Source organism: Podarcis muralis, chromosome 4 (assembly GCF_964188315.1).
Source record: "Podarcis muralis chromosome 4, rPodMur119.hap1.1, whole genome shotgun sequence".
In the NCBI taxonomy this organism is placed as follows: Eukaryota; Metazoa; Chordata; class Lepidosauria; order Squamata; family Lacertidae; genus Podarcis; species Podarcis muralis.
This window is the reverse complement of record NC_135658.1, coordinates 72,994,418-73,008,974: the sequence shown is the minus strand read 5'-3', so window position 1 is coordinate 73,008,974 and position 14,557 is coordinate 72,994,418. Positions and strand designations below refer to the sequence as shown.

General features: G+C 43.3%; 1 protein-coding gene across 2 annotated transcripts in view; it reads right to left on the bottom strand.

Annotated features, from left to right (window-relative positions):
* CYFIP1 (cytoplasmic FMR1 interacting protein 1) overlaps window positions 1-12,197 on the bottom strand; it is a 65,540-nt gene extending 53,343 nt beyond the window's left edge. The window contains exon 1 of one of the 2 annotated variants that reach the window (XM_028727816.2): window positions 11,979-12,197. The gene's annotated coding sequence lies outside the window, so the exon portion shown is untranslated. The remainder of the gene's footprint in view (window positions 1-11,978) is intronic. The other variant, XM_028727815.2, reaches the window with a different exon arrangement.
* Window positions 12,198-14,557: the final 2,360 nt, after the last annotated feature.

The following is a 14,557-nucleotide window of genomic DNA, read 5'->3' as shown; positions in this document are numbered from 1 at the left end:
AGTATAGTGGCTCCTGTGGGCATATTTACAAGGCTGTCCTTGCATTCGTATTTCACAGAGAACAGTCAACGTGACATAACTTCGGCCTATCACACTCGTAAAGAACGACCGAGATGTGAGGAGTACCACATCCTGGGCAGCTTTCACTCATAAGTTTACCACATGTAGGAAACGTTCGGAAGAAACATTCACCAAAGATGACAGGCAAAAGTCATAACGTTAGTAGCTATCACAACAAAAACAATTGAAAGGTTCTTGCTTCGCACACCACACACTGTCTATCTCAGGGAAGGGGAAAACTCTTCCCAAAGCCACACTCTTAGAAGTGATGCTCCTCACTATAAATGTATCATTACACAGCCTCTTGCTTCCTTGAAAGGAGGCTGGAGAGGGGTTTATAGGAGAATAAAACCCAGTAGCCCCTCTGACCCTGACCCACCACTGAAATGTGGCCCCCAGAAGATTATTCGTGAGCGAATGTGGTCCCTGGGCCGAAAAATGTTCCCCATCCCTGGTCCAGCTAAAAGAACCCAGTATTTAAGTTCTAGGTGACTAGAAGTCTGCTTCCAAGTCACCTCCTTTGACCTGGAAATGCAGATGTGGTGGGATCTGCTGCAGTTCCTCATTTATTGTTATTCTTAGAACTGGTAGTGACCTCAAAGGTCATCTAACCCAATCCCCTTCTGATGCAGTAGACCCACTGCTACATAATTCTTATCTCACTGCTAAATCCTGGAACTGCAAAGGGATTCTCAAGTTAAGTTCTAGAGTGTCTTGACTCAACTTAAAACCTTCTACAATTCCCACATCATGGCTTCTTACTTGTTATGTTGCCAAACTGTGCATGGTGAATGATTTCTTATGCCTCTTGCAATGACAAACCTAGCAACTTGATTTCTACTTTACTACAGTGGCACCTCGGGTTACAAACACTTCGGGTTACAGACTCCGCTAACCCAGAAGTAGTACCTCAGGTTAAGAACTTTACCTCAGGATGAGAACAGCAGGAGGCCCCATTAGCTAAAGAGGTACCTCAGGTTAAGAACAGTTTCAGGTTAAGAATGGACCTCCAGAATGAGTTAAGTTCTTAACATGAGGCACCACTGTATAGCCTCTACAGCATCCTTTCATCGCCAGCATTCAATATTGTGCCATTATACCTTGACATGACTCTTCAGTTCTGTCATTGAGTAAGCAGGGCTAAATTTAGTCAGCCGGGTTACTGCCAACCTACAAACTGCATAAACTCACTCATTTAGAAATAGTGACTCACTTTCAAATGGTTTGCCTGTACTTGTGCCTACATACTGGAAGAAAAACAAAGGACAACCCCACTCGTAGAAAAACAGCACCTATTCATCATCAACGTCATAAATTCTCAATATATGTGCAAATTCAGCTAGTAAGAGCTATTGTTGTTTTATTGGCAAGAGGCAGAGCAGTACCCTGGCTATTTCCTATATTAGAACAAATTCAATTTTAATTCAACAGGCAAAATTTTAACTCACCAAGCAACTTTTCTAAGCTTGGGTGTTGCTTTCAGGTAAATACTGAGAAATTCAAATTTTAATCTTGTAAGCATTTTTAGGGCACAATTGTCCGTGACCGCCCTGCCCCCATTTTTAAAATGGGGATGAAAAAACAAAACACACTGTAATCCAGTAACTGCTTGGGAGAGAGAGATATCAGAATGAAAACATGTGTGCATACTCAGCATTCCATTCTGTCCTTCAGTTTCAAACTCCAGATCAAACTCTCTCCACTATTTTTCAATGATGGTTAAGGAAAGTTGTGAGGAAACAACACTGGGGTTATCAATATAGTTTGAGATCACCAACTAAAGACTGATATAGCCAACTAAACTTGGTACGCATGTTTCCATCATAGTTCTCCGCTTGAAGTTCAATGACCAGTTTGACCCCTGCTCCCTTTTCTAATGGCAAAGTGGAAATGGCCCCAGATACATGTTGTTATAAATATCTGAAACAACGCCTCTCAAATATTGTGCTGTACTTGACTTCAAGTGGGACCAAATCTGCTTCAAAGTCATTTACAGCTCAATCCTAACCATAACTACTTATAAAGAAGTTGTATGGGATTCAATGGATCTTACTCTGGTAAATGGGGTTAGGATTGCAGCCTTCACTGGATTATCAATTAGTTTTAAAGTCAATTTATTCTTGCATGCCTCATTTAAACATAGTCAGAAGCATGTCTTGTATTACTAAGACCACTATGGATTTTCTTTTTGGTTTGTCTGGGCACATAGCCTGGAAGTGGGGTGAATGGAACAAACCTTTTGTAGTTTCTTTTCAAGAGATGTGCATACATCTTACACTTCCTTATTTTAACTCTAAGCAAGCAAGAAAAATCAGAATTTGACTGATAGAGAAACAACAGGAAGAGTGCTCATCAGCACAAAACACTGTGATTCAAAAAAAGAAAGAAATCAGCAGATTGTCACATAGCTACGCCTTGTCTACATTGCAAACCTATTCAGTATTTTTTAGCTTATTCAGGTTTCTAAGCTGTGGATGGATGAGGCAAAGTGTTCCCCTCCAGGCCCAGCACAGAAACACAAGAAACTGCAGAAAGGAAGAACAGGGTACTCTGCCCCTACTTTAGCATGCAACAAAACTGCAAATATACGATAATTCACAAATAGTTGAACTCAAGGCTGTAGAATGTTCTTCCTGAAGATGGCTCCATCACTGCTCATCTTCCACTGAAAACTTGATTATTCTGGAAGGCTTTTTATTTATTTTATTTAATATTTGTTACTGTGGCCTTTTGGCTGTGATGTTTTAAGTCCATCATAAATTGTTTTATAGTTTTTTTTTATTGTTGTAAACAAACCTGAAAAACTTTTAGTTGGGAAAGAAGGGACCTAAATGTTTCAAACAAATAAAAAGGCATCACAGAAGAATTCTGCAAGAAGATTTGCCATGTACATACAAACATGTTGAGTTCTCTTCTGGAAGAACTTTTTTATATACACTGTAAACAAGTTCTCAAAGACCCTGAAAAATTTCTTTCCACTATAATGAAGGCAATTATGGTCCCGACAAAGCTGAAACTTCTCAACAGAAACCAGCAAGAAAACCTAAGAGCAAAAAGCTACTTGCGACAAGTAGCAGATCACCTGAACCATCAGAGGGTTGGACTTTGAGGTTCCTTGCAACTCTGATTCTATGAAATAGCAGTCATGCAGTTCTGCACACAGTTATCTTGTACAGAGTATATTTACAGCTGGCTAAAACCGGACACATAACTTGCACATCTAAGATCTTTAGATGAAGATTCCTTTTTCACATGCAAATTTCATATGCAGCTTAGAGAAATACAAAAAATAGCTACTCCGTGCATGAAGCTGTTCAGTTTCAGTTTCAGTTTCTGTTAATTGGTTCTCGTGGGAAACTTGCAGATTCTGGCTTCTCACAATTAACTCAAGCTGGTGTCAATTTACTCTTGGCAGAAAGCCCAGGTCTGCCTGACCTAGAAACTACTCTGATTGGTTAACGACCAGCACTCAACTCTGTTATCAAGGGTTTGCTAGCTCAGTTTGAAGTGAGGTGTTGTTAGGAGTAGAAGTGCTGTGTATGGTTTTGAGAGAGAGAAAGAGAGGGTTTATTTTGCTTTGTTTTGTATGCAGAAACTCTGCTGGTTTGTTTTATTTTCTCCTTTTAATAAATCCTGTAAATAGTTATTCTGAGTCTAGCTGACTTGTCATTACTGCCGCAACTAGCTTCTTCGCTGTGCAGGAAAACTCTGCTACGTTTGGGCTAAAGCCAGTAGGGCTATGCCTGACACTCCAAAGTTCCATGAGGTTATGGGCATTGTGCTGCCAGCCTGAGTTGCGGTGGTGTCAGCATCAACGGCGTTGGTTCCAGTAGTTCCAGAAGTTGTTGTTCTCTGGCTGGTTCCTGACTGTGGTGAGCTGGTGACGCAGCGGACACAAGGACAACAGCTGCAGCGTGTGAGTGCTGGGTGCTGTGGTTCCTGTTTTCTCTCTCGGTGGTCGTGAGTAGCTGGTTCCGGGTTCCAGGGACATCGCTCTCAAGATGGCCTCACAACCAGTTCAGATGGCTTTTGAGCGTCTGAATGACTCCAATTACTTGCTGTGGTCGGAACGCATGCAGGCAGTGCTGCAGAGGGATCGTCTCTGGCAAGTGGTGAGTAAGTTTCCTGCGAAGCCTGATGATGAAGACCTCGATAAAGACCAAAGAGCAAGGGCCACAATTGTCTTGGGGCTGGAAGATTCCCAGTTGCCATATGTGAGGGGAATCAAGACAGCTAGAGGTGTGTGGCAAGCACTTAAAGAACTCCATGTGCGTGAGACAGCGGTTTCCAAGCTGTTCATTCGCAAGGCATTGTACAAGGCAATGTTACAGCCTGGGGTTACAATGCAGGGACACCTACACAGTTTACAGTTAAAGTTTGTTGCGCTACAGGAAAGAGACTGTGCGTTAGACCAGCAGGAGAAGGTGGCTATTATTTTGAGTTCTCTCCCGGAAAGCTGGGATAATTTAGTTTTGTCTCTAGAAGGCATGCAGGAGCATGATTTATCAGTCAGTTACGTTACTGGGCGTTTGATTGAAGAATGGCAGAAGAGGCAAGAAAGATCGTTGGCTGCAGAGGTTTCTACAGGTGGGCGGTTTGGAAGGAGTTCTCATGCCGTGCCAGAGGTGACGCAAAAGCAGCGTACCGGTGAGGAGTCAGCGTTTGCTGTTAGACGTTGTTTCCGATGTGGGTCTTCAGCGCATCTAAAACGACAATGTCCGGAGTTGGTCAAGTCTCAGTTGCTGGTGCAGGAGCAGAGACGAGATCAGCAGCAGCAGCAGCAGCGTAAAAAGAAATTCTTCAAACGAAAACAGTCGGCTCAGCTGGTGACCAGCAAGGTCAAGATTGCTGATGAGAAACAAGCGGTCTGGGTGGTCGATTCAGGAGCATCTCGCCACATCGTGAATTCAGATGAATTGTTTGTTTCCAAGAACTCAGCACAGCGCAGCCAGGTGGCTCTAGCAGACGGAAGTACTTCCGAAGTGATTTCGGGGGGTGCAGTTTTTGTTCCTTGTCTTCGTGAATGCCTGCAAAATGTACTTTGTGTGCCGTCATTAAGGAGCAATCTGATGTCTGTAGATTGTTTGCTAAAAGCTGGGTTTAAAGTGTATTTTGAAGGAGACAGTTGCATTATTAAGAAGGCTGGTGAGATTTTAGGCACTGCTAAGTCAGAGGGAGGCTTGTTTTGGCTTAAAGCAGGATCTCAAGTTGCAGCAGTAGTCAGTAAATCTCAGCCTGCAGTGAATAACAAAGCTATACATGACAACTGTGTGCACTTATTGCATAGGAAAATGGGGCATGCTTGCTGGAAAAGTGTACTAAAAATGTCTGAATTGGCTGATGGGGGTAATTTAAAGAGTTGTAACAAGTACCTTGATTGTAATGTGTGTAAAAAGGTTAAAACCCACAGAGTCTCTTACCCCAGAAGCGACAGAGTTAGTGAGGCACCGCTACAGCTGGTTCACATGGACGTAATTGGTCCATTTGCTGTAAGCAGGGGTGGATCGCGCTTTTCACTAACAATTGTGGATGACGCCACACGTTATTCTTGGGTTTTTCCCATGAAAAATAAGGGTGACGTGTTCACTAAGTTTAAAGGCTGGGTGGCATCTGTGGAAAGATTTCTGTCCACTAAACTCAAAAGGATTCAGACGGACAGAGGTGGCGAATTTATGTCAAAAGCCTTTAGAGATTGGTTACAAAAGCGTGGCATTGGGCATAGAAAAACGAACGTTTTTTCCCCAGAGGAGAATGGCGTTGCAGAGCGAAAAAACAGATCTTTACAAGATATGATGTTTGCCATGCTTGACGATGCTGATTTGCCCATGTCTTATTGGGGGGAGAGCATGCTCACCGCGTGTTATCTCCAAAACAGGCTCTTTCATCAAACAATAGGTACAACCCCGTACTTTAAATTGTTTCAGAAAAAACCCAAAATTGACCATTTGCATGTGTTTGGATCAAAAGCCTGGGTATTAATTCCGAAACAAATGAGGAAGAAGGGAGATCCTAAGACCAAACAGTTAGTGTTTGTGGGTTACCAGGAGCTGGGAAAAGGTTTCCGCTTTGCTGAAGGGACAAATGGCATTGTGATCTCCAGGAATGCCAGTTTTTGTGAACATAGTGGCTGGGAGAGACTACATGCCAATACTGAGGTTTGGTTTGAACCTTCCCAGGAGCTTCATGACTCTGAAGGTAGACACAGGGAGTCAGAGTCTGAGGGGGAGGAAAGTTCAGATAAGAGCTCTCAAGAAAGTGGAGTTAGCCAAAGACCAGTTGCTGAGCAACAAAAGAGAGGTCGTAGTTCTGAGGAGGAAAGTGGGTCAGAAGAAAAGTTTTCTCCCAGAAGATCTAAAAGACAAAACAAAGGAGTGCCTCCGGTGCGTTTTTCTCCAGATACTGCAAATGTGTTTAGTGTAATTGCAGAGCCCAAGAGTTTTCAGGAGGTGTTAAAGTTACCAAAAGAGGAGGCAGAGCGCTGGAAACAGGCAATGGAGGAAGAGATGTCCTCTCTGAATGAGCACAAGGTTTTTACACCAGTAGCAGCGCCTGAGGGGGCAAAGATTGTAGGCTGCAGGTGGGTGTACAAACTTAAACCTCTGGTGACAGGAGAGTACAAATACAAAGCTCGTTTAGTGGCTCAAGGATACTCTCAGAGTAGAAAAGATTATGACGAGACTTTTTCCCCTACTGCTAAGGGAGACAGTGTAAGGCTGATTCTAACGCTTGGAGCAAAGAGAAAACTCCTGTTAAACCATTTTGACATTCAGACTGCATATTTACATGCGTCAATATCAGAAGACCTGTATCTAGCCGAACCGCCTGGTTATGAGACAGGTTCCGATAGAGTGTTAAAATTAAACAAAGCTCTATACGGTCTCAAACAGGCTGCAAGATCTTGGAACAAATGTTTCCATGAGGCCTTAGTGTCATTTGGTTTCAAGCAGAGTACAGCTGACAATTGTGTTTATGTACGTGGTACAGGCAGTGATCAAGAGTTTTGTCTGATTTATGTAGATGATGTTTTGTACGCCTGCAAAACAGATAAACAAACTAAAAGGTTTGCCAAACAATTGTCCAGTAAGTTCAAAGTGAAAGACTTAGGCCCGGTTAGGACATATCTAGGGTTGGAAGTGTGCTGGGCCCAAGATGGCAGCTGCCTAATTAGTCAGCAGAACAAAGTTAAACAACTACTGACTACATACAGGATGCAGGATTGCAAAGGGGCAGTGGTGCCTATGGATCCAGGTTTCATAAAAACACTTCATGTAGATGAGAGTCCTGAATTTGAACATCCTGATGTATATCACTCTGTAATTGGAAGTTTATTGTATCTAGCACAGTGGTCCAGACCTGATATTAGCTATGCAGTAGGCATATTAAGTAGATTGGTCTCAAAACCCACACTAAATGCCTGGAAAGGGGTAAAACAAGTTCTGAGATATCTCAAACAGACAATTGGCTATATGTTACAATTAAATTCTTCAGAGGATGAAATGTTGAGTTGCTACTGTGATAGTGACTGGGGAAATTTGCCGGATAGAAAATCTGTCACAGGACTAGTCATAATGGTCGGTGGAGCTTTAATCAGCTGGCGGTCACGCAAGCAAGACGTTGTAAGTGTGTCATCAACGGAATCAGAGTACGCCGCATTGAGTGAATTGTGCAACGAGGTGATTTATTTCAAGCATTTGTTGGCAGATTTAAATGTAAACTGTGGAGAACCAGTACAAGTTTACATTGATAATCAAGCTTGTATAACCTTAAGTAAAACAGAGGGTTTCAAATCGTGTTCCAAACATATCTCTGTAAAATACCAAAATGTACGTTGCTGTGTACAAGACAATGTAATCACCTGTACTTATGTATCAAGTGAAGAAAATGTAGCAGATGTGTTAACTAAACCATTGGCAAAGGTAAAGAACAAGCGAATGTGCAAAGGTTTAGGTTTGCTGGAAAAATGATCTCCTACATAGGTGTATTTGGTGTTAATTGTTCAGCAGAATCTGTGAGGGGGTGTTCAGTTTCAGTTTCAGTTTCTGTTAATTGGTTCTCGTGGGAAACTTGCAGATTCTGGCTTCTCACAATTAACTCAAGCTGGTGTCAATTTACTCTTGGCAGAAAGCCCAGGTCTGCCTGACCTAGAAACTACTCTGATTGGTTAACGACCAGCACTCAACTCTGTTATCAAGGGTTTGCTAGCTCAGTTTGAAGTGAGGTGTTGTTAGGAGTAGAAGTGCTGTGTATGGTTTTGAGAGAGAGAAAGAGAGGGTTTATTTTGCTTTGTTTTGTATGCAGAAACTCTGCTGGTTTGTTTTATTTTCTCCTTTTAATAAATCCTGTAAATAGTTATTCTGAGTCTAGCTGACTTGTCATTACTGCCGCAACTAGCTTCTTCGCTGTGCAGGAAAACTCTGCTACGTTTGGGCTAAAGCCAGTAGGGCTATGCCTGACACTCCAAAGTTCCATGACCATCTGCACAACTTCCTCTCTTTCACTTCTGCTCAGAAAATTCCTATCCAAGGACAGATGCAGTGAATCCATTCAGAAAACCTTAGAATTACAGAGTTGGAATATACTGGAAGAAATCAAGAGAAGTCTATGGATGCTTGGAGACGAATCTTGAGTGGCAGAGGGTGGAGGGGAACCCTGAGGAAAGTGAAAACTACAGTGTACACTGCAAAGACTGCATGTAATATTCCACTATTTCTTTCCTGATGGGAAGTTTCCCTATCACTATTTTAGACAAAGTAGTACTTTCCAGATGTTGCTGGAATACAACTCCCATCATCTCAAACCATTGGCCATGCTGGCTAAGGTTGATGAGAGGGCACCACATTAGCTACCTCTGATCTGAAGAGAACACAGGTGTGGAAGAAAAGCCACCGAACCACCAATAATTTCAACGGAGTACAGTGCGTGCACACCCAAAAACTTCTTGTTTCTATATTAGTTAAAGAAGTCCATGTAACCTACAACACATTCACTAGTCACATTATGTGTGTATATGTATGTGCATGCTTATCAGCTTCCTACAATCTATCACATTGGTTTTCACTTCTAATAGCCAAATAAATGCTAAATACCCTGGTATCTGTATTACGCCAAATACCTTATTCTTCCTTAAGTCATCTTGAAGTGATATCCAACCATGTTAAAGAGTGCAGGTAGATTGACATGAATGGATGCCCCACAAACAAGAGAGGGCATTGTGTTATGTAAGAGCTAGTCTACAGCCTAGAGTTGTGCAGACCAAAAAGTTTAGATCCCACTGAGAACTAGATCTTAAAAACACAAGTAAAGCACAGCTGGATGAGGCCCAAGTTCCATTTAGTCCTGTTCTTACAGCGGTCAACCAGATGCCTATGGAAAGCCTGCAACCAGGGCCTGAGTGCAACATGTGCTGTCCCCAGCTGCAAGTTCCCAAATTCAGAGGCCTACTGCCTTCGCCAATGGAAAAACAGTCACTGAGTCATCCATAGCCCTATCCTCTTAGTGTGACCACTCCATGGAACTCCTCATGTGAATGGCAGGAAAACACAAGGTGTTCCTGGTAGTCACTTTCAGGAAGCTTTCACATATTCATGGCTATACGTTGGACCTTGAGGGATGGAAGTCGAGAACACGACAAATCCTCCTGAATTCCCTCTTACAACCATGTCTCTTCCAAGCCACATGAGACTAAGCTCGGGTTCAATTTTTATATTCCATTAGAGTATTTTCTTTAGCTCCTTTTTTGTCCAACTGCATTATCAGCATTTAACTGCAATACTCTGGGCTACTTAATAAGTTTGATTCCCTTGCAGTACAAAGGTGGACTTCATTAATGAATAAAAAATATCATATTGTAAGAGCAGCCCTACTGAATCAGAGTGAAAGCCAGATGCCATTCTAGCATCTTGTTTTCCACAACGGCGCATCCCAGTTAAAAGCAAGAAAGTTCTAAACAGTTCTGACAAGATTAGCAATTAAAACTAATGGGACTACGCAAAAATGGCAAAACTTACTGGAAGAATAAGAAACCAAGAAAGACTTTTAAAAATAGAGTGGGGAAAACTTATTATCTGAAGATGCATTGTAAACAAATCAAAACATTAGCAGGACTGATATAAACATGTGCATTAAGAGGTAAACTAGGGAAACTTGGTAAAAAGATTTGAATTGGATATGCAGTAATAAAAATATATAAAATAAATAACTGCAGAAAGGAGGGGAGGGAAGTCGAAGGGAATGTAAACTGGATCTGTAGATTTGTTTTTAAAATATTTGTAAAATGTCTAAAAGAAAAAGAAATAAAAGCAAGAAAGTTCACTGGCATCCAAACAGATTGCTTAAAACAGCAAAACATGAGCAGGTGAGAGTTAAGTGAATTTGTGTAGGGTGCTAATTACATAGTTTGTACACAGGAGTTAACCTGTTCTTGATTTCCATTCCTGAATGACCATGTGAAAAATATGTGAAACACAGTATCCTAAATATAGAAAACACTGGGAAGAGTAAAATTAAGAATAGAGCTAAACATAGCCAGTAGACATTATAAAATAATTTTGCATAATGCTGTGGCCAGAACATTCATGTAAATTATGTTCACTACCCCAAAACCCAACCAAAGGGTTCATAATGTAGTTAGTTATGCCCGAATGCTCTAACCCATCCCTAGAATTGAGGCTACTAAAATCAGCCTAAAATGCAACTATTCCAACACCCCGTGTCATATTTCAGTGTTTTGCAAGTTCAACTTTTGTATTAGGGTAGTGAAATGTGAGTGCCTCTCAATGAAAGACACTGATTTTGGAACACCCGAAACCTACACTATATAAACTGCTTACTGCAGAAATTCAGAAAACTACAAGAGAAAGGCACACAGTTCTGGAAAAAGCCTGCCAGTCTTAGGCCTGGCCATTATAAAACAAGTTCATTGTTTTTAATGATTAGTTGCTATTTAATGACTTCAGCTGCTTTCCTCTATGCATGTTTATTCTTAAACAAGTCCCATTAACTTTGAGTAGGTCTGCAGTAGATTAGTCAAACTCCACTACCTTTCAGATTAAGGGGTGTTTACCAAAGATTCACTTTCTCACTCTTTCAATGTGTATTAGTACATATCCAAAGTCTCCTGCAAATTAGTCCCTTAGCAAGTCATGAAAGCTTCAAGCTTTCTGTGAATATTCTCAAAATAGAGGGCTGGTCTCTCTGGTCACCTAAGACCCACAAACGAGTAACAAAACCTATGTGCTAGCAATTTGTCTGGGCTTCTTTACTATGCTGAAGAGACTTAAAACTCTGCATACTGTGTAGGCTATACGACTCCACCATGAAATTTATCTTAGGTCAAGTTGTGCAGGGCGAACATGAGTGTTTACCAAGCGATGCAGGGAGATCTTGCGCGCACGTTAGGAGAGCTGGTGCGCGGAAGTGCTTTCCAAATTCCTGTTTTTACACCTTCCCCACGACCTTACCAAGCTGCCCGAGGCCGCTGCTAACCACGGGCAGCAAAACGACACCCGCAAAAGCCCGCCACTGAACGAGCCTTGCCCTCCCCAAGCCCAAACCCACCCCCTTGGCTGCTCCGGCCCTCGGTCTCCTTCCAAAATGAGGCGAGGCTCGGGGGACAGAAACGGGGCCGCTTCACAGGCAGCGAAACTTCCAAGGAAGTTTGGAACGAAGCGCCGAGGCCCGCCCCAAAATCCACGGGCAGAAACAGACGTCCGCCCCTCCGGTTAGGCCATATAGCGGGGGAAGGAGAGCTCGGGTCTCTTGCATGCAGCCGAAACTCTAAATGCCCGGCATTTTGTTGCAAGAGAGGCAAAGAGGAGCAGCTTAGCAGAGGGCAAGTTCCTCCGCGGGCGGCTAAGGGCGCGCCTCAAGGAAAGTTTCTCTCGCGCAGCCTCCAAGGGCGAAAAAGGCCCGCGGCTTACCTCCGCTTGGAGCCCGCGGAGCCCCCGGCACTGCTCTCCCTGAGGCGCCGCTTCCCCCCTCGAGCGCGACGGCGAGAGGGTGCCTTTGGGTCGGCGGAGGGGTCCTCGCCAGGGCCGCTTTCCTTTTCCCAGGGCCGCACGAAGCAGGGAGTTTCCTGTCTGAGTCACTCAAACAAGGAAACCGTGCCAGGAAACACCCTTTCCTGCAGCTCCTCCCCCGTCCCGTCCCAAACCCGCAGCCATTCCTCTCCAAGGCAAAGCTACCCTGCTCGCTCGCCTGGCCCAGCCAGCCTCCGGCTCCTCCTTCCTCCCAGCCAGCGATTCTCCTCCCACATCTTGCTCACACAGCCGTCGAAACGGGTCCGGTTTGCAAAGGGAAGGAGGGAGGCTGGAGGCGGCGGGCGCTCAGCTCATACCCCGGATCGCTGTGAAGTTAGGTACACCCCGCACAAGAACGATTTTGAACGATTTTGGCTGCACGCATCGTGCCTTCTTTCATTGCAAGTTTAGAGATTTCATGGAACATACCCTTTCTAAATATCCTAGCGTCCTCTCATTCTAGCGTCCAGCTGAGGCAACTTCAGAATGATTCTTAAGGTCACAAACGTTCCGTCTGGAATTTATAGACACATGAGGACAAACCGAGTACATCCTTTTTGTAAAGAGCAACGCCCATTTTATACCTCGGCTTGTGCTTTTAATAGTCTTTTTTTAAAAAAAATAAATATCTACCCTCATAAAGCAGTCTGGAACTAATGCATACGTTGGATCAAATTTGTTGTTGTTGTTTAGTCATTTAGTCATGTCCAACTCTTTGTGACCCCATGGACCAGAGCACGCCAGGCACTTCTGTCCTCCACTGCCTCCCCCAGTTTGGTCAAACTCATGCTGGTAGCTTCGAGAACACCACCCAACCATCTCGTCCTCTGTCGTCCCCTTCTCCTTGTGCCCTCCATCTTTCCCAACATCAGGGTCTTTTCCATGAGGTGGCCAAAGTATTGGAGCCTCAGCTTCACGATCTGTCCTTCCAGGGAGCACTCAGAGCTGATTTCCTTAAGAATGGATAGGTTTGATCTTCTTGCAGTCCATGGGACTCTCAAGAGTCTCCTCCAGCACCATAATTCAAAAGCATCAATTCTTCGGCGATCAGCCTTCTTTATGGTCCAGCTCTCACTTCCATACATCACTACTGGGAAAATCATAGCTTTAACTATACGGACCTTTGTTGGCAAGGTGATGTCTCTACTTTTTAAGCTACTGTCTAGGTTTGTCATTGCTTTTCTCCCAAGAAGCAGGCGTCTTTTAATTTCGTGGCTGCTGTCACCATCTGCAGTGATCATGGAGCCCAAGAAAGTAAAATCTTTCACTGCCTCCATTTCTTCCCCTTCTATTTGCCAGGAGGTGATGTGACCAGTGGCCATGGTTGGATCAAATAATACAGCTTTAAATCTTGAAGGGAAGAATCCTAAATCCCATCTGGGAATGAGAGCTGCATGGAGAATTGAGCCAAGGCTGCATCCTAGATCCTGTCATTCATGCTAGTCTGGACAAAAGTTGGTGAGTGGTTCTCTCCTTTTTTTGCTCTAGGTTGCCACAGCAAAAGGGCCTGGTGAGGCTCACTGGTAGTAGCTGGACTGGTTTTCAACCCAGCAAATCCCTTCCATGCCCAGTTCTGCCTTACCCTACCTCACCCCAGAAACACTTGGGTTTGGGAGAGGAGTGTCCTCTGGGTCCTACTGGCAGTAGCTTCAGCACACCCACAATTTTGGTGGCCAAAGGGTCACATCCAAACTCTCCAGCACCACAGAGTGGACTTGCTCTGTAAGGTCTGAAATGTGAAACAGCTTTTAAATAATCAGCTACAATACAGCAACATCAGCTGTATCCCATTCAGAAGGAACATTTTTTTAAAAAAGGCCAGCCACATGATTTTATATAATCCATGATTTAAAAGTTGTGCAGTCACCCCACCCCCCAAATGAAGCCACATTGTTAGCACTGTTCCGTATAATTTTCTTTCCGCGCAAGCATTTATATCCCTAAAACTGTGAGACATAGTCCCCAGGTTGCTGGAAGAAACCTGGCCAGTCATTCCTTTTCTGGGTGCCTTTGAAAATGGTTCAGAAGCATCAGCTAGTGCAGTAATCAACAACATGCTTCTTGAGAGGTGGAGACTAGTTCTCTCATATTTCACCTATTCTAGAACAGAATGTACAGACTCATTTCTTTCCAGCTCCAATTCAAGGCTTTGGATATCAAATCCCTAAAAGGAGCTTCTGAAGGAGAAAGACACACATAAGTTAAAATGTTCTAAAAACATCCTGATCCTGTTCTGATCTTCTATAGAACCTCTGAAAGGAGCAGGCAAACCAGTCTAAATGAAGCATATTTAGCCCCGTTCTACTTCCAATGACAGCTGAAGACTGTTTTCTTCAAGAGAACACCTGTTTTCATGTTGTCCATTCTTGCTTTGTTCATTATACTGATTTGGTTGTTTACTGGGATTATTAGATGCTTTCATTATTTTGAAATCTTATTAAAAACCAGGTTAAATATTCTGTTTTACAAATTGTCAATCT